Raw genomic sequence first — 18,679 nt, 5'->3', positions numbered from 1 at the left:
GTTTCGTTGGCATTCAGGCCAAATCTTCAGAGTTCAATCTTGGTTTCATCAGACCAGAGAATCTTGTTTCTCATGGTCTGAGAGTCCTTTAGGTGCCTTCTGGCAAACTCCAAGTGGGCTGTCATGTGCCTTTTACTGAGTAGAGGCGTCCTTCTGGCCACTCTACCATAAAGGCCAGATTGGTGGAGTGCTGCAGAGATGGTTGTTTCTGGAAGGTTCTCCCATCTCTACAGTGGTATGCTGGAGCTCTGTCAGAGTGACCATCGGGTTCTTAGTTACCTCCCTGACCAAGGCCCTTCTCCCCCTGATTGGCTGGGCAACCAGTTCTAGGAAGAGTCTGGGTGGTTCCAAACTTCTTCCATTTACGAATGATGGAGACCACTGTGCTCTTCAGGGCCTTCAATGCAGCAGAATTTTTTTGTACCCTTCCCCAGATCTGTACCTCGATACAATCCTGTCTTGGAGGTCTACAGACTATTCCTTTGACTTCATGGCTTGGTTTTCAATTGAATTTACTACAGGTGTAGTCAAGTTGTAGAAACATCTCACGCATGATCAGTGGAAACAGGATGCACCTGAGCAGAATTTTGGGTGTCATAACAAAGGATGTGAATACTTATGTACATGCGATATTTCAGTTTTTTATTTTTAATAAATTTGCAAGAATTTCTAAAAAAAACTTTTTCACCTTGTCATTATGGGGTATTGTGTGTAGATTGATGAGAAAAAAAGGAATTTAATTAATTTTGGAATAAGGCTGTAACATAACAAAATGTAAGGGGTGTGAATACTTTCCGAATGCTCTGCATGTAGTTCATCACGGTGCCTTCCTGTCAAAAGTTATTCACAAAAAACAAAATGCCCAAACAGTTTCCCAACAGGGTACAAGACTAGCTGGTATGGAAACTGTTCTGCTCAGCAACATGAAGCCCTAAAATTATCAGATCAGCTCTCCCCACCCTGCATGACTTAATGAAGGTTCCTGAAAGGACGAAATTATCCTGATTGTTGCCTACGCAGCTCCCTGCATTTCAGGAATTTTCTGGAAGAGTGCTACTATCGTTAAACAAGAGGCAGATCTTTGTACTAGAATAAAAAAATGACATTTTATTCACTTAATGCTGCAGGTGGTTGATTGCTCCAGATGAATAACCACTATGAGATAGGAGACAAGGGAGTGAAGACAAGAATGGAAAGAAAATGGGAAAGAGAAGAGAGACACAAGTAAGCAGGGACAAAAGATACGAAAAGAAAAGAGGTAATCCCAAAGAGTGGGAGAGAAATCTCAGACTGCATACATTTTTCATGCGTTACAAGTTCTTCCAAGAATGACTGTCTCACCAGAGACAGCAGCACAGACAATGTGCTCATTTTATTTTTCTTGTATGTTCTAATGTTATTACTAAGTGTATTTTTGACATTTCAGGAGCATTAAGATGAGTAAAATACTGCATTATAATCAGTTAAGTTTGTGGGAAATTATTTTTAATCAGAGTGAGTGGTTGGATTATACAATAAGCTTATCATGAGTGCCACTGGGTCTGAATTATATTCAATTTATTCAGGACTGGGTAGTTCCCCAATCTTTTGCTGTGGGTCTTATGTCCAAAACCTGAGGAGGTTAAAGCAGACTCACTATCAGCTCTGATTATAGCCACTTCAAGAGAAAAATGTGCTATTGGGATCAGATGGAGAGTGTGACCTGTAATGTGCCGGTAAAATGACATATATTGCTACTTTCTTTGACTGCTCATTATTTGGTGGCTTTCTGTCTCTCTTTCTCTCTCTCAGGCACTTAGCTGGCTCAGAGGGAGGTTTTGAAAAGAAATCACATATCTGCTTTTGTGACATTGCCTTGAACTGCTGGCCTAATTTGATCCCACCTGCTAGCAAACAAGGTGTGTCCATGCATCATGAGTTCTAACATGCAAAAACTGTTCTGTATGTATAAGTTTACATGACTACATCAGACTGCCTATGTGCACGTCATGTTAGTATGTGCCATTTAAAGATTGCAGACATTTTCATTCATTATTTGTATTTTATGAGTGCACATATGGGCTACAGCATGCTGTAGTAAACTTTATGAAAGTGGGTCAACAGTGTTTCTTGCTAGGTTGCTAACGAGCCCTTCCTGACTCTAGATGACATGGTTCTGTCGCAGTCTGGCTCTATGTCCCTCCATCAGTCCACCAGATGCCCTCAGTGTGTTTCTGCTCAGTGTGACTTGTGAATGTAAGTTTTGTTAATTGCGTATGCAGGGTTTCTGGCTTTCATGTTCCTAGCCTGCTTTAACCTCTACTCTTCCTTTCTTGCCTGTCCTGCATCATTCTCGCCAACCCTGCCCTTTCCCAGTGTTTTCCCAGCCTATTAGCTTTTTTTCCCATTCCCCTCTGTCATCTCCTCATCCCTATCACTTGAATCTCTCCACCCATCTCCCCACCTGCACCTCATCCCTTCATTAGCTCAGTCTGTATTTAAGTCTTGGTTTATAGTTCAGTCTTGTTGGAGCCTTTGTTTTGTTCTGTATTGTTCAGTCCGCTCTGTTTGTTCTGCGTTAATGAGTTGTTTTTCTTTGCCTTACCTTACCTTGAACGCATCAAGGTAAAATAAAGAAGCTATTCTTCAGTTCCTGCTGCTCCTGTGTCCTGCATTTGGTCCATCTCCTGCTACTCCTCTTGATACAAGATGATGCAAACTGCAAGGGGCTTGTTTTTTTGTTTACATAGTTAAAGATACATGAAGTGTTTTGAACAAGAGACTGGTTTATCATTTCTGACACTCACAGCACTATGAAAGCATATATTTTTCATGTTGTACAGAAATATGAAATAAAAGTCTGACAAATTTAAACACCTTTATTGAAAGATAAACGGCACCCTCGCACTGCTGTTTCCACCATCCCTGCTCAGTATAAGGAGTTTTTTGGAACTGTAAATCATGTTTATATAAAATATTCCAGTCGAGCTCCAGAATATAGAACCAGAAATGTGCAAAATATATCCTCCATAATTTAATTATTTTGTGTGAAAAAATATCTGACCATAGACTGTATAAAAAAATAAGGATGTCCAATAATATCGGCCCTCCGATATTAACGGCCGATATTTACTTAAAAATGTAATATCGGGAAGTATCGGTATCTGTTTTTTTAACCGATGTTTGTTCTGTAGGCTCCAGCATTTCCGAGTCTGCATGAACGCGGCATGGGAAGTTTACCGGTACGCGCTTGATGACGTACATAACAACAATAACAACACACTAGACTCGTGGGTCATTAACCGTGGCTAACCGTGGCTAAAAAGTTGATAGCGTCCACTGCCATGTACATGAACACACAAACCAGAAACAAGGTTTACCTCGTCGTTGTCATTTTCTCTGTTATGTTTCCAGCGAGTCACCTCTGTGACGTCACCATCAGAGACGTCACCGTCAGAGTCAGGTGAGTCCTTTCTGGGTCCTACTCTGCTGTGGAGACACAACAGCTGAGAGGACCGAGTGAGAGGACGTTCCTGTAAAGGTCCCGCTTCCAGAAACGGGGCTGATGCCTGTGGTTTGGAACTATTTCCAAGTGTGTCCTACGGATAGTAAATTTGCAATTTGCAATGACTGCAAAGCAGCACAATAAATATGGCAGTGCCATATTGGCACTTTTTTCCATAACTTAAGTTGAAGTTGTTCCCTTATTTTGCACAGACAGTGTTTACATTTGGAAAGCCATGTTGCATGTATGTGCATCCAGTGGGACATCACAATAAAATTAGGCATAATGTGTTAATTCCACAATAGGAGATATGTTGTTACCTAACAGTTTTGGTGTAAAAAGCCTGCATATATCGGTATCGGGTGATATCGATATCGGAAATTAAGAGTTGGACAATATCGGAATATTGGATATCGGCAGAAAAGTTAATATCGAGCATGCCTAAAAAAAAATAGACGCAACCACTATGATGTCACCCATTGGTTTGGGGACTAATGTTTTGAAGCCTTGATTTTGGCCTTTTGACTGTCGCCATGTTGGATTTTTGGAGCCAGAGGTGATGAAAAGCAACCATATTATAAAATGGAGCCATAATTTACAAAATTAACATCATGCTGCATTGATGAAGACTTGAAACAAATGATTGAGACCATGAACTTAATAGGAAAGTGTTTGCTGAGGTTATAAAAATTGTCTAAGTAATTTTCTTGTGGACTTCTATGGGATCAAAAAAGTTTGTGGTAGATGTGCAAATCTGGAGTAAAAAAGCAAGTGCTCGACCAAGTAACAAAATCCCACTCACTGTTAAATGGGATTGGCACATCATGTGACTGGCAGATGATCTGGGACTTTGTGGATTTAAGATGGCGACTATTCAGTTGATATTTAGTCTGAAGAAGAGCATCAACTTGAAACGTCACTTGTGGGATCCTATTGAATCTACCTGCATTGGGAGCTACAGTGTGCAGACTTTTTTCTTGCTTTTACAGACTTCTAATCAAATTTCTTTTCGGAGCCAGTGGAGTCGACCTCTGATGGCCATTAGAGAGAATGCATGTTTAAGGCACTTCCACATTGGCTTCACTTTTCAGCTACCCACTTGTATCAGACACAAGTTATTACTTAAAGCAGATTTTTTGTGATGTTTTTAAACATGTTAGGGAAGGGAAGGTCTTTAAACCCCATCTAATAAAAATGAAACTTATTTTGGCTGAGTTGATGGAGTGGTAGTGGGGCTCCTGGCGGCCCCGGGGCCCCACATTGTGCACCCCTGCCATTCACCGTGCCCGCAACCGCGCTTCAGTCTCCTCCTCCCCTCAGCCCCGCCCTCAAGGAGTGACTTAGTGCTGGAGAGAAGAGAGAGAGGGACTCTGCAGAAACACACACACAGTCACACACACTAAAGCTTTTCTTACCAGCCCTGCTGTGTCTTTACTAACGGGACAAGTTTAAACCTCCAGGATATCACTGTCGGCTCTGGGCTTTTCTGTCGTCTCCATGTGAACATTTCGACCTGGAGTGAGGTGAGTGCAGAAATTTTAACATGTTGCCAGTTTGTTTAGGGAGGGAGGAGGAGGAGGGGGGGCGCGTTGTAACTAAACGAGGAGGGGAAGAAGGGGATTTTTTTCTCAAAGGAGGAAAAAGCGGCAGAGGAGGGGAGGCATGTCCGACTCTTGTTCTTCTTGGAGCAGTTTTAGCCAGCTGACCAAACGTCCTGATAAACCTGCAGTTAAACCGGCGAAAAAGCGTCGTTTCCGCTGCTGGCGCCTGTGAATGTGTGCTGCACGGTTTGTGATTAGCAGAGCTGCTTCTGCATCCTCTCCGGGATGTTGCCATTACACCGCTGCACTCTTACTACACATGGCTTTCCCCCTTACGAGCGTTACAACGTTTCTCTTGCTACTTTGCCAGCTGGGACACTTGGACATAGTTAGAAATGGTTGAAAGCTGCAGAGATTTATTTCGCGTTTACTTTTAAAAAGTCCCGAGTAGAAAGGAGGAAAGCTCCCTACAAACTGAAGTGTGCAGGGGTGGAGCAGTGTTTTCTTTTAAACTTCTCAATGGAAAATACGTGAACACTATCAATATCTAGTGGGTCTACAACGTGTGTGATGCTTTCAAGTTAACTCATCACTTCCTTATCTGTAATTCAAAGTATGTGAGTTTATAAACTTACTTTTATTCATGTAATTCATATGATTAAACAATGAATCATTTAGTCTTTAAATGTCAGAAAATGCTGAAGAAGTCTAGTGCCAAATAATGTCTGTCAACTGTTGACCAACTGTCCAAAAAACATCAATTGATAATGATATAAAACAGAGAAGAGTAGCAAATCCGTGCATGAGGAGAGGGATGTTTGATCAACTGTCAGTCACATGTAATTGACCAACAGCCTAAAACCCAAAGATATTTGATACAACTATATAAAAAGGAAATCCTCACTATTTGAGAGGTTTGAACTTCAAACAGCTTATTTTGTCAGGCAACAATCCAAAATCCAAAGATATTTAGTTTACTATCCAAAAAAAGCCTGTGAAAACTAGAAAATGTGTATATTTCAGCTTAAAAATGCCTCAAACAACTAACTGATTATTAAAACTGTTTGCTGATTTAATATTTTGCCAACTGATCAATCACTTAATGGACTGACTGTTTCAGCACTAGTTCTAGTCTTACAATGAGCATTAAGTATACTTTAATTTAATCTTTCCCACAGTAAGATGGATGCACTACATGATTATTTCCATTATTGACTATCTTTCACATTAATTGAGTGGCTGCTTAGTCTATGAAATGCCCATGCCCATCACATTTTCCCCAGAGCCCAAAGAGAAGTTATCAGATGTCTTCCAACTAACAGTCTAAAACTGAACTAGTGAATATTTGGCTTTTTTTCCTTAATAAATGGTTTTAACTAATGATTAACTGTGCAACATTTAAAAACGTATGTAAAAACAGCAAGTCTTCTCATTTTATAAGCTGGAATCAGCAGTTTGTCATGATAAATAAACAAAATTGTTTGATATAATTGTGGTGATATGTTTTCAGTAGAGCAGCCAATCATACTAGTGCAATAAGACAGACTAGCCCATATTAAAAATCTATGACCTGAACCTCAGTACCATGATGACATCAGAACCATTAACAGGCTCTTTCTTGTGCTTCTTGTTGCTGCTTTTGCTCTGACGCCCTAATGCACTGTTAACACACACACACACACACACACACACACACACACACACACAGAAAAGATGGAAAACAGCGTCGTCTGTGTTAGTCTCACTTTGTGCCAGATGTACACTTTGTTAAGGCAGGTGGTATCCCTGCCTGGCTGTGTTGGCCTTTAAATGTTTGATGTGTGGAGATGTCCTGAGCGCTTTCTCCTGCTGTTGCTCTCAGCATCTGTCCTGGCTGTCATCCCATGTTAGAAATGGGCTGCTAGAGATGGTACAATCTGCCCTTAATGCACATACACTTACTTACTGGACATGCAAACAAACTTGCATCCAGATGCTCTTATATAAACATGCAAGTGATACAGTATGTGTGCATGCAAAGATACTAAGACACCATTCCTGAGGTGCGGCTGAAGTGAACAGTATATTCTTTTATTATGGCTTTGCCATGTGATATTTACAAGGAGCGCTCACTCTGAAAAAAGAAAAAGCAAACCCGGCCCATCAGTCACCTCAGCCTAAACCCTCCTAAGCTTTCTACTCATGGTCACAGCTGTGCTCCCTGTAAGACGAGGATAAGAGCACAGTGCAGAGGTAAAGTGTAGTGAAGGTTTTAGGGCTGCAACTAATGATTATTTTCATTATCTGTTAATTGATTGGTTTTAAAATGTTGAAAAATGTTGATCACTGGTTCCCAAAGTCAAAACTGCAAACTAAGATGTCTTGCTTTGTCCCACCCAAAAGACCACTACCCAAAGATATTGTGTTTACAATCACAGAGGACTAAAGACACCGGAAAATATTCACATTTCTTCTTAAAAAGTCATTCAAAGATGAATCAATAATCAAAATAGTTACTGATAAAATCTGTTGATTGATTAATTCACTAATCGGTGCAGCTGTAGTAGATTTACATCAGTGTGTGTGGTAGGTAGCAGAAAAAAAAACCAACAAATGAGCAAAAAAAACTCCTTTTCAAGGAAGCTATTGTCCTTTTTCTTCGAGAACAACATGAAATAAGAACCAGCCAATCAGTTTTGAGTTCATAAAACCTTTTTGTCTTTTTTTTGTCCATCACTTGCTGCTTTCAGGTCATAGACAGCTGTCATCTTATTGGTTGTGCGTTAAAAGGTCGAAAAAGAAGGTCATTCTTAAAACAGACTTGAGTTTGAACACAGCAGAAATGTGTGTGAGTGGTGCATAATGCCCAAGGTAGTGTGGATGCGGGTCTCTTATCATCAGCAAAGCATCTGGTGCTGATTGTACGTAGATGGCTTCATTGGCTTCATTTGTTGGTAGAAAAGAAAAAGCAAGTTGCGTTGGGTATGACTAGCTGTGTCCTCGTTTCATGAAGCAAAGATGAATCTTTTTATTCGAATCTTTTTCCTCTTCACTCTTTATCCGGTGAAGCTTGAGTTTAGAGCTGAAACAATAAATCAATAAATTATGATGAAATCTTTCAAGAAAGAATAGTTGCATATCTACTTGTGTTTTTATTCTTTGTTGTAGTTAACGTTAAACCTGAATACATTTGAGAAGAATTTTTAATGAGTTTAGATTTAGTATTTGGTTTAAATTTGATCAAATGGTCCAAAAACATCTTAGATTTGTGAGTGAAACATGAAATCCTAAATGGGATGCAGTGTGGACACGCAAGCTTCTTTTTGACATTCCCTGTTGAACCACCTGCTTTAATGATGTGCAGATCATGGATTTAGCGGTGCTCTCTCTCTGGTGTTGTGTTGAGTCAGCCAGAGAAATAAACAGCTGGCTTATTTTATGTCAGCTTGATCGTACTAAGAATGATATGGCCTCCCCAAATGGTGCAAAGTTGCATATTTGGTGAAGGTTTTTCAGTTGTTTACTTTATTTTTTTTCCTTTTTTGTAACACATAACCCAAAAAATCCCCAACTATTTTAATATCATCTTGCTGCTCTTTTGTCAGACCTGATCCACAGATTGCACATTATCAATGCACTCCTCCACATTACAACCAGTAATTCCTCTGGTATTTCAGATGATAAATCATTAGGCTGTATACAGTGTAATGGCAAAATTAGATTCCTCTGAGTGTCTGAGTGAGCCGCCTCTGATCTCTGAGGAGCCCCACTGCTCTCCTCTAGTACTCCCTCTTCACTGATGAGCTTCTCCCATAATATATTCTCTGTAGTTTTGTACCCCTAACTGATGTTTAATTATTCCGACACAGTGATTTGGCTGTTGCTCATAAAATATTGAAACAGAAGCGGCCCAGGAGGCACGCTGAAAGACACAGGCTGTACTTCAACCTTAAATACGACGTGGAGTGGTGCTGGGCAACGTCAGCCACCGACATCAAAGCAAGTCAGAACAGACACACAAGCATAAAAAAAACGCTGTTTAATGATATTTGTGCTTCAAAATTCAGTGTCGTTTTGCTAGTGCTAACAGGAAGTCCTTTTTTGTGTGTTTTGAATTGGAAGTCTGTTCCTTGACCCCCCTGCTGCTTAAGATGTCTTCTCTGAGCTAGACCTGAAACCAGCTTGCTTGCTTAATATTGAAAAGCGATTATACTAGATCAGCATTCTGATTACAGCTTGCAACTGGGCCCTGCCTGCTAATCTGGGGTGTTAATACTGCGTCAGGCAAATCTCAGGGCAGCTATCAAGACTACTTAAGAGGCCCTCAACTGCCCCATTTCTAGGCTATTTCTGTGAAACGAGTGCACACTTGTTCGCTTGATGTTGATTAAAATGTATAGCTTTGGTCTTGAGAGTTAATACATTTTCCATAATGGTTGAGGTGAAATGATTATGTTAGAAATGCTGCTTAAATAAATTTAGCTTCACACACATTTCCACAAAAGTCTGTCAAACAAAGAGTGTGTTTTTAAAATGAATAGCATAGAGGATGTTACTCCCATTTTTGTGTTACTCCTGTATATGTTTTCAGCACTTCATAAATGTGTGGCAGTGGTATGAAACAGTCGTATCCAGTTTACTGCAACATACAATGAGACCAATTTAAAACCACTGGGCATATTAATCATAGTGGACTCCATATTGTGCCAGAAGTGTTTTTTTGGCTGCATAGATGCTTAAGTGATCAGTGGACACAATGGTGGGACCCCCTACTGACAGGATATCTGAACCCCTTGCGTGATCGCTCGCTGAGTAGATAAAACCACAAACTTTATTGTTTTTAAGAGGGGGGCTTTAGCACCCTGCTGTCTAAATCGATCGGCCCTGTATGTGTGTATGTGCAGATTTGTTTGTTTGGGAGAGTTAATTCGCAAATGGTCACTGTCCAGTTAAAACCACATATGTCCAAATGTTTGAGATGAGTTAAAGGGCAATATGCTGGTGGAAGTGGGAAAAATCATGGCAAATGAAGTGTTGCACTTTTGGCTTGAAGGGAAAATTTCTATATACGTTCACAGCTGACAACATAATAGTATATAAATAACAGATAATCATAAAAGACATAATATGTCCCCTTTTAAGACAGTTTTCCTCATCTCTTAGGGTAATTAGCGGTAAATGTGTGATACATTTGCTTGTCGAGTTAACCTTTGGTGGACTTTGATATACCAATTTGCAACACAGATCAATTGCAAAGCCCCTCCCTTTGCTAGAGTGACTCCCAATGTGAAAACAAACCAAAATATTCTTGGATCATCAACTATGCAAGTAAAATAAGAGGCAACACCCAGTCCCCACTATCAAAGGTCTGTACCCAGTCCATTAACCTAAAACATCCCGTAACACTCTTCAGACCTCCTGCAGAACTTATTCCAACCAGCAGGTCACTCTTATAAATCTGGCCAGGGATAATGTATTTAAAATTACTTTCATTCCAACATCCATAAACAAGTTATGAATAACTTATGCTAACGCATATATTTTCACTTTGGCATTTTCTGTACAGCTTTTATTGTTGTCATCTCAATGTGCATATGTGTTTTTTGTGGATTTATGAGACTATTGTAAAAAATATTGAAAATAAATGATCATGATTGTTTAATGGCAATATAACATTTCTTTTGGAATTGAAATTCATCAAAATCCATTGTTTGTTCTGCCAAACAGTTCCTCCTGATTTTGCAGAAAAGACATTATATTGACATCATGATGTGAAATATCATAAATATAAAAATATCATTTTATATTTGCTGTGATAGAGTTTTATTCACCTCTGCAACCAATGCTAGTCACCGCAAAACCTGCAAGTTTTATTTGCAAGGATGCAAGAATCAGTTTTTTGATGCCACTTTCTAATGTGACCCAGCACTTAGATTCTTACAATCCCTTAAAAACAATTGCATTATGTCAAAAATGTAATGCCAACAAGCATAAAACAAAGATGTTTTTCCTAGTTTATAATTTGTATCAATGTACTGACATCCATAAAGCGCAGTGTGTTGTTGACAATAAATCAAAATGAAAACATCTTTAGAGGCTTGCATGCATTTAGAGCATCCTCTGTGACTCAGTGTATTACATCCTTTTCTGAGCCGATGATGTATTTGCATCTTTTTGCACATTTCTGTGTTAAAAGCCCATCAGAGAAGTGGGCCCACCAATCAGAGTGAGGAAAGTATTATGAAGAGGAAGTGAACTCATAGCTTGTGGCCTGCACTCTGTGTTCAGGAAGGCGTTTGACAGAGGGAGGCATTGTAAAAGAGTTTTCCTCACATTGTTGTGGAAAACACAGCAAGCCTCTCTGGCCTCACGTGGCTACTCACATAAATGTGAAATTCTCTGATTGTCTGATTTTTAGTGTCAGATATGTTTTCTAGATATATAGTAAATGTCTATTTGCTTTCCAATAGTTTATAGTGAATACATTCTGCATATGAGGCCTTTTGAGCCCATTTATTCTGCTCTCATCATGAGCAAAATGCCTCTTAGATTGTAGAAACACAGCTGTTGAACTTCAAAGGCAAAATTCTGCCAACAATGAAAGTGTTGTTGAAACAGTCTGTGTGTGCGTGTGTGTGTATGCTTTTTGAAGGCTGTTTTTATGAATTCTCCCTTTGCTGTTGGAGATGGGCTCTTTAATGTCTGGTTTGCTCTTCTGCCTGTACTCTGCGCTCATTGGTCTAAAATTGACCGCATGCTCTCGGTGCTTGGTTGTGCCTGGTCGTGCCGTGGCTGCAGTTCAGGTGTGTGTGTGTGTGTGTGTGTGTGTCTGTCTGTTTGTCAGTGCTTTGTGGTCTGTGCCCTTGGTGTTGTTCCTTTTTAGGTAGGCCTTCTGTATGAGTGAGTGTGAGATCGATTAGATAAATTTGTCTGCAAATGCTATTTTTTAAGTTCTGTATGGCTCAATCTGCAAGAAAACCCTTAATATAAACACACACATTCCTGCTCATACACATACCACACTGTTAACCACTAATGTTTTGCCTATTAGCTTTTTAAGGTTTTATAAACTAGGGATAACCAGTCCTCTTCAGCACAGATTTCTGAAGTGCAGGATTCCTTTAATGTGTTAACAGCTGTATGTGTTGAAATATTGATGAGTGGCATAAGTCTGTCTGAAAGCTTCCTTTTAGTAATCCTCAAAAGAGGCAACATGTTAAAATGTATTAGTGTCTAGACATGATGCTCGTGATCCTGGAGCTGTGGCACAGTTTGTGGCCTTCTAATGCAACAGCTCTGATCGGTTCTCCATTGCGCAAGCTAGGTTTTATCTTCCTGTTCATTGGTAAGCAGGCTCCCCATAAACCCAATAAACCAAGATGACGAACCATAGGTCTGTAGCATTTTAAAATGTTGCTTTCCACTTTAGATACTACTGTAACACACCATAGACTAGAGATAATTTGTCACCTAACAAAATGATATGCAAGGACAGATTAGAATGATAATGTTAATTTTATATAGTGGGACAGTTTATTTGAGTTCAGATCTCAGTTCAGTACTGCTCTCTTTATCCCTTCATGCCTGCGTTTGCGTTTGTTTTGTGTTGTTCCAATCTGTGTTATGTTTGTGTAAAGCTTGCCAAGAAATAATGTCGTTGCCAATTTAGGCGTATGTAGGGAAAATGGACAATAGTGTACTAGCCAGGGGAGCGATATCAGCATGACTGAAGGGAGGCCAACCATTCATATGGACTGAATTCTACATGGGTGTGAAAACAGAGAGCCGAACCCAGCCCGTAGATGCTCCTTTCAGACCCAACTCGATTTAACCTGCCTGCTCCTGCAGTATTTTAGACCTGAACCCAATGCTACATTTTTGTTATTATTAATATTATTTGTTCTTCAAAGTCATAGGATTACTTTTGCAAGGCTTTCTCACAGGTAAAAACATAATCAGAACATACAGTGTTCTAACTTCCACCAGCTGATTAGCTACAGATTTAGTAGTGACACATGCACTGTGGTGAACTACCAGCATGCAACACTGCAGCTTCTAAAAATAATAGATTAGCTGCCTCACTGGTTAGCAGAACAGCTTCACCTTTTCTGAATATGGACCAGATGAACATGGTTGATAAACTTAAATTTCCTTTTCAGCTCAATTTGACAACAGTTCAAACATTTATAATTCAGAGCATAACTTTGTACTGGCAATTGAGATGCTCTTGAAGAGAACAAGGTTGATGGTTTTTTTAATTTTTTATCAGCTGCCATGAGGTCATAATGTCTTTCCCAGATCATTGGAGGTTTTAAGTAGCTCCCCTTTTGCAGGATTTTGCTTTATATCAGCCATTACTGACCACTAGCTCACAAGCCTAAAGCGTAATACTTTCTGGCACTAAGATACAGTGTTCCCCACAGAATTAGAGTTTAATTGTGGTAACCATACCACACATAAGATGCTCTACTGCAAATATTTTGATTGCCAAGAACTTTGTGACATAGAAATAATAAGTTAATTAATTATGTATTGTCATTTTATGTAATGCACATCATGTTGTCCCTTTTTATATCTAACTCTTGTCCATAATGTATCCCAACATTGGTTTAACCTTACATCCTCTTCAGGATGATAGGAGGTCCGCTCGAGTCCTGCATGCAACTTGTTTGAAGAGTTGGGTCTCCAAAATTGAACATAGAGAGACTCATTTATTTGCGTTAACTTGAATGTATCAGTTTCTGACAAATGTGTGCAGTGGTGTTTATGATATGAAAGGCGCATGATCTCTGGATTGATTCTTCTTTTGTGGTGAAAAGCCAACAACTATATATATACATATATATATACACACACTGATGCATCATTCCATCTCTTCTTCTTTGGTTTTACTGGTGGACAACAAACCAACATTACGAGTGCATGGCGGCACCTTCTGCTAGAGTGTAGTAGAATCATGCTATTCACAGATGTTGTGTTTTTTGAGAGAGAGCAAGTGCAAGAGCTCCAAAAACAGAAAATCAATATGTAGTAGGTAATGTTACTACGGTGGTGAGCCGCCACAAATACATGAATGTACCTGAGATGAGCTTACATGTTATATTAGGCTCGTAGAAAAATGTTCTCTCTAACAGTGCTTTAACTAGTAATACTACTGTATGATGGTGATTGATGATGAGTTATATTTGACCTTTATTTTGTTCATATGAACAAAACCTCGAGTGATACCTAAGCTCATTCAGCAGCAGCGTTTCACTGGCTGAGGAGCACCAAACTGTCCATCAGGAAAAAACAGATTGCGATGATCAACTGTACTCTTTTTGTCTGCTTCTGTGTTTCTGAATCTAACAAATGCAATGAGGCAGAGCATGTTTTTTTTTTTTTTTTTGCATAGTGAAATGAGAAATTGCTGTCCATGCCTGCAGTTACTTGGACAGTGCAGGCTCACTGCGCACCCATCTTGGTTTAGCGTTAGATTAGAAGTGACACTTACTGCAGGCTGGCTGAGTCTAAGCCTTGTTTACTCTGGCTGGGTCTTAGCTGGGGACTCAAACCATCATTAGGCAGTGAAATGACTCAACAGTGGGACAGAGCTCCAGACAGGGAGAGAGGAAGGACACTCAAGAGGGGAAAATGAGTAGGAGGAACAATTTAGAAAAGAAGAGAAACATAAAAGGATATTCCTGAATCTGCCTGGAGATAGAGTGAACCGGATAACCACAGCAGGAGGGGCAGTTAGAACCTGGGGGCCAGGGTGTGCTTTGGTCAAACCCTTTTATAAATAAATAGATTCTTCTAAAATAAACACCAATCGCTCATGTCAGTATGGAGCAGATGGACGAATAACCCCACCCAGGACTGGGACAGCAGGCCCTAAACATGGACTACTGTTGTCGTGCAGGAAAGGCTGTAGGCCAGGTTCTCCCTGCTTTGAGACCTTTTGTAAAGCCATCCACACAAGAAAATTAGGTCCTGCAGAAAACAGCCATCCAGAGACATTTATCCACTTCAAAACTGAGTTGGCGAAAGAGGATCAGTGTGCCGTCTTCTCAGGAAAGGCTGGGAACCCCGGCCGAAGGCTCTGGATATCCCTTTTAAGCTGTAAACCTAGTTTGGTCGCTGCTACCACAGACGCCGCTGATGTAACAGAAAGAAATAAGCTCATGATGTGCAGGTGAAATAAAAGCATGTACATTCACAAAAAAACATCTAGATGAATAAAAGGAGCCATCACACAATAACGAAGATGACAAGCTAATGGAAACCCAAATAACAACAAAGCCGTACTTAAAAGTGCCAGTTGGAGAGAGAAGGTGAATTATATTGCTTCAGAGTTAGCCTAATGGACTGTAAAACAGGCATGCAGATGGCTGGGTCTACGTGAGAAGACTCAAGCCTCTTAAACTTATATAAAATGCAACATTTAAGTTAATTTTTTTGGAAAAATTTGCAATAGTTAAGCAGTTCATCACATAGTTCTTCTACGATATATTGAAAAATGGTTTATCTTTGTTGAGTAATCTGACATGGTATTAACTTGTGAGACATGGTAATTCAAGATGTTAAAGGTACCCTGTGGAGTTTTTGACCACTAGTAGTGCTATGGAGCAACCTTTTACACAAGTGGATTTCGGGTTTGTTTGTATCACACAAACCTCAGATTCTGCTGATTGTTTTCACCCGCAAAGGTAGTAAAGACAGAAATGACAAGCTATCAAACCTAGATGTAAGCAATGGCACAAAGGCATGATTTAAATTATTTGCTCTGCAGTTGTTGTATGCGGAAGAAAATCCACAATAATATGCAACTATTTTAATAATGGTATTATTAATTCCTGCCATTTCTCAGGCAAAATGGTTTCAGCTTGTCAAATGTGGAGTTTTTAAATCATTGTAGATTGAATATATTGGGCAAGCAGAATGTAAACTCCAAAGGGTACCTCTTAAACTCTTTTTATTGGCTTACTCGCTTTATGTTAAACCATCATGCAATAAAAAATACTCTGCATACTTTCTCAAGTAAATCCACAGTTTTTGTGTTCACTTAAGTGGAGTGAGAAGATTATTGGTAATATTTCTTTAAAAAAATCAAAGTTTGTGTTTCCTCTTGAGGCTAACATGGAGCATTCACAAGTTAAGGTGCATGTGGAGATGGAGCTGTGAACACTTGAAAGGATTGCTTTTAAACGGTGCAGTAATAGGGATGATAATTATCGGTTTGGTCATCTTGGGTTTGTCTGATTCATTTTACTTGCGGTCGTGTTTCAGCATCTTTATTTTAATCCACTGAGTTAATGCACCTAATTCTGACCTCATGACCTGTTTGAAGAATATTTAGGTGTGTTGTGTGATAAAATACAGGCACTGCTGAAAGTACAAGTACCTTATAGCAGATCTGGCTTTCTCCTTCAAGAAATCTCAGTTTGCATGAGTAAAGATAAACAAAAAGCTTACAAGGTTTGCAGTAATGATGCTGTAAATCCTACAGGTTGCACACTGTCTGTTGGTTAATCTGGGCTATGGCCTCCTGTTGACCTGCTGCCAACCCTGTGGTGGCCCTGTGCATGGAGGGAACATCTTTCAATATGTTATAGTGATCATAGATTTGTATTTCTTCTACAAACACAAAATCTATTGTTATTAGTTTAACAAAAGGGTTAAGATTTGCAACTATTAAAAAGTTATTTGGTGTTTTGGCTTATTCTATGAAAACGGAATTGGTTTGTGACAAAAAAGACAGTTTTGCAGGCCTGCTGACAAAACTAATCAAAATGTTTGTCCAGCCTATTGCTACACTTAATATGCCAATGCATGCTTTTCATTTACCTGTTGTTTATTTAAGTCCTTCCCAATCTTATTTCCATCTTCGGCAGACAGATGATTGTGAGACGAAGATGAATCAGTTTGAAGTAAGAATTGGGGAGGAAAACATTGTCTTCTTGAGTCCACTCTGTGAATGCACAACAACCTTTTTTGTGCAATTGTAATTGTTGTTTTCTTCCTCCAAGTTGTACAAATTCATATTTATTCACACTGCACCAACAGCATTGTAGCTGATTGGCAGTAGAACTCAGTCTGTCTCAACATTTGAGACACAGAGACGCTTGCTTGTTAGTTTGTTTGTCCAAGTAGATGTTATTGCACATAAATAAACTTTGAGTTTTTGTTGGAGTCACATTTCTGAACATTTTCATTCCAGTCAAATTTTTCTCTTTTTGAAGTAATATCCTGCTAAAACACAGCGTGGTCCCTCCATAGTTCAGGCCTGCACTGCTATCTGACCAGAAGGTCCACTAAGTGAAGGTGTCAGATAATTTTGCTGCTAACTTTTTAGTGCCAGTTTAGGTGCAGTAGTGGATGCCCTTTCAAGTAATGATTGGTGACACCTGCATGTGTCAAACACTCAGGCATTATTGGACCTAATGAAAGTGGAACGCTGAAATGCTCCAGCTCAGTCAGGCATTGTTAGCTGTGCATGCGAAGTATATTTGGTATTATTTGTCTGTGGCCCCACAACAACAAAAACAAGATGGAGAAGCCAGAGAAAAATATAAACTTTAGATGGACTATATTCTTCTATTGAAAAAGGGTGCAACAGGCAGAGCGGTAAAAGCTAAGTACGTACAATTATCAGAAACATCAGAAGTTTTAATGCCACAGCAGGTTCTTAAGTAGTATTTATTATCTGGAAGTGAAGACATAAAAACACAGTTGGAGAAAAAAATGCTGTAGATTGGAGATCGCATACTGCCCTTTTAAAATATGAGAAAATGAAAATATATGTCAAATGGTAAAAGTTAAGTTTTCTGTGAAACATAAATGATCAGAATTAATGACTAGAAAAAGTGTCTAAGCAGCAGAATGACTTTGACTTTTGCAGTCTTATAAAGGTGGCAAGACATGTTTTGCACATGGGACTTAAATATTGGTTGGGTCGTTGGCTGTCCTACACATTTCCTTTTTGGTCATCTGATGTCTCTGACTGGTAATAGATCCTGGATGCAGTGAGTTCTGGTTTTGTCCAGATTGGCTAAATACTAGATTGAAGACAATGGTGGGACTGTTGGTGCAGTGTTGACCCGGCTGTGTCAGGCTGGACAAAGTACAGCTGTGGATTAGGTTAACAGGGATTACAATGTGGACTGGCATGATTTTAAGGCCAGAAGTGTTGTATTTTTTCCGAGTTTCAAAGAAATCACATACTCATATTTTCAGTGCAGTGTTATGTAGAATTTAGTCAAGTGTTTTATTGATTCTCAGGGATGAGTAGCTTCTCTGCTGTTTTCTCCCAAAATCCACAAGCAGCTATTCTAGGTAGTGCTTCTTATGATCTTTGATGATCTGGGATTAATACGTTGGTCAGTAGGCCCTGCAGGATCAGTCCTGCCAGAGAAACACAGATTTACTGGAAGATTGCTGGCTTGATGTTCATGCACATCAAGTGAATGGCTTATATGGACATAAGCTAATGTAATTTGGGTGCTTTGAGTTGAGTTCAGCTTAATGCTTCATGTTTTTCACAGTGGAATATTGGATTACTTTTGGGCAACCAAATGTGTGTTGATGCTTTTTGGCTCAGCTCTGAACACATCTGGCTGGTTGTGGCATCATGTAGCACCTCAACACTTTGTTTTTTTTTTGTGGATACGCTGTCTGCTGTCTAACACTGCCCTGG

General features: G+C 39.5%; 1 protein-coding gene across 1 annotated transcript in view; it reads left to right on the top strand.

The window, feature by feature from the left end:
* The first annotated feature begins 4,913 nt into the window (after window positions 1–4,913).
* Window positions 4,914–18,679, top strand: part of ppp1r16b (protein phosphatase 1, regulatory subunit 16B) — a 79,916-nt gene continuing 66,150 nt past the window's right edge. Inside the window, exon 1 of the mRNA XM_053316131.1 lies at window positions 4,914–5,007. The gene's annotated coding sequence lies outside the window, so the exon portion shown is untranslated. The remainder of the gene's footprint in view (window positions 5,008–18,679) is intronic.

Source organism: Scomber japonicus, chromosome 3, assembly GCF_027409825.1.
Source record: "Scomber japonicus isolate fScoJap1 chromosome 3, fScoJap1.pri, whole genome shotgun sequence".
NCBI lineage: Eukaryota > Metazoa > Chordata > Actinopteri > Scombriformes > Scombridae > Scomber > Scomber japonicus.
Note: the sequence above shows the minus strand (reverse complement) of the source record. Positions and strands in the feature narration are given on the sequence as shown.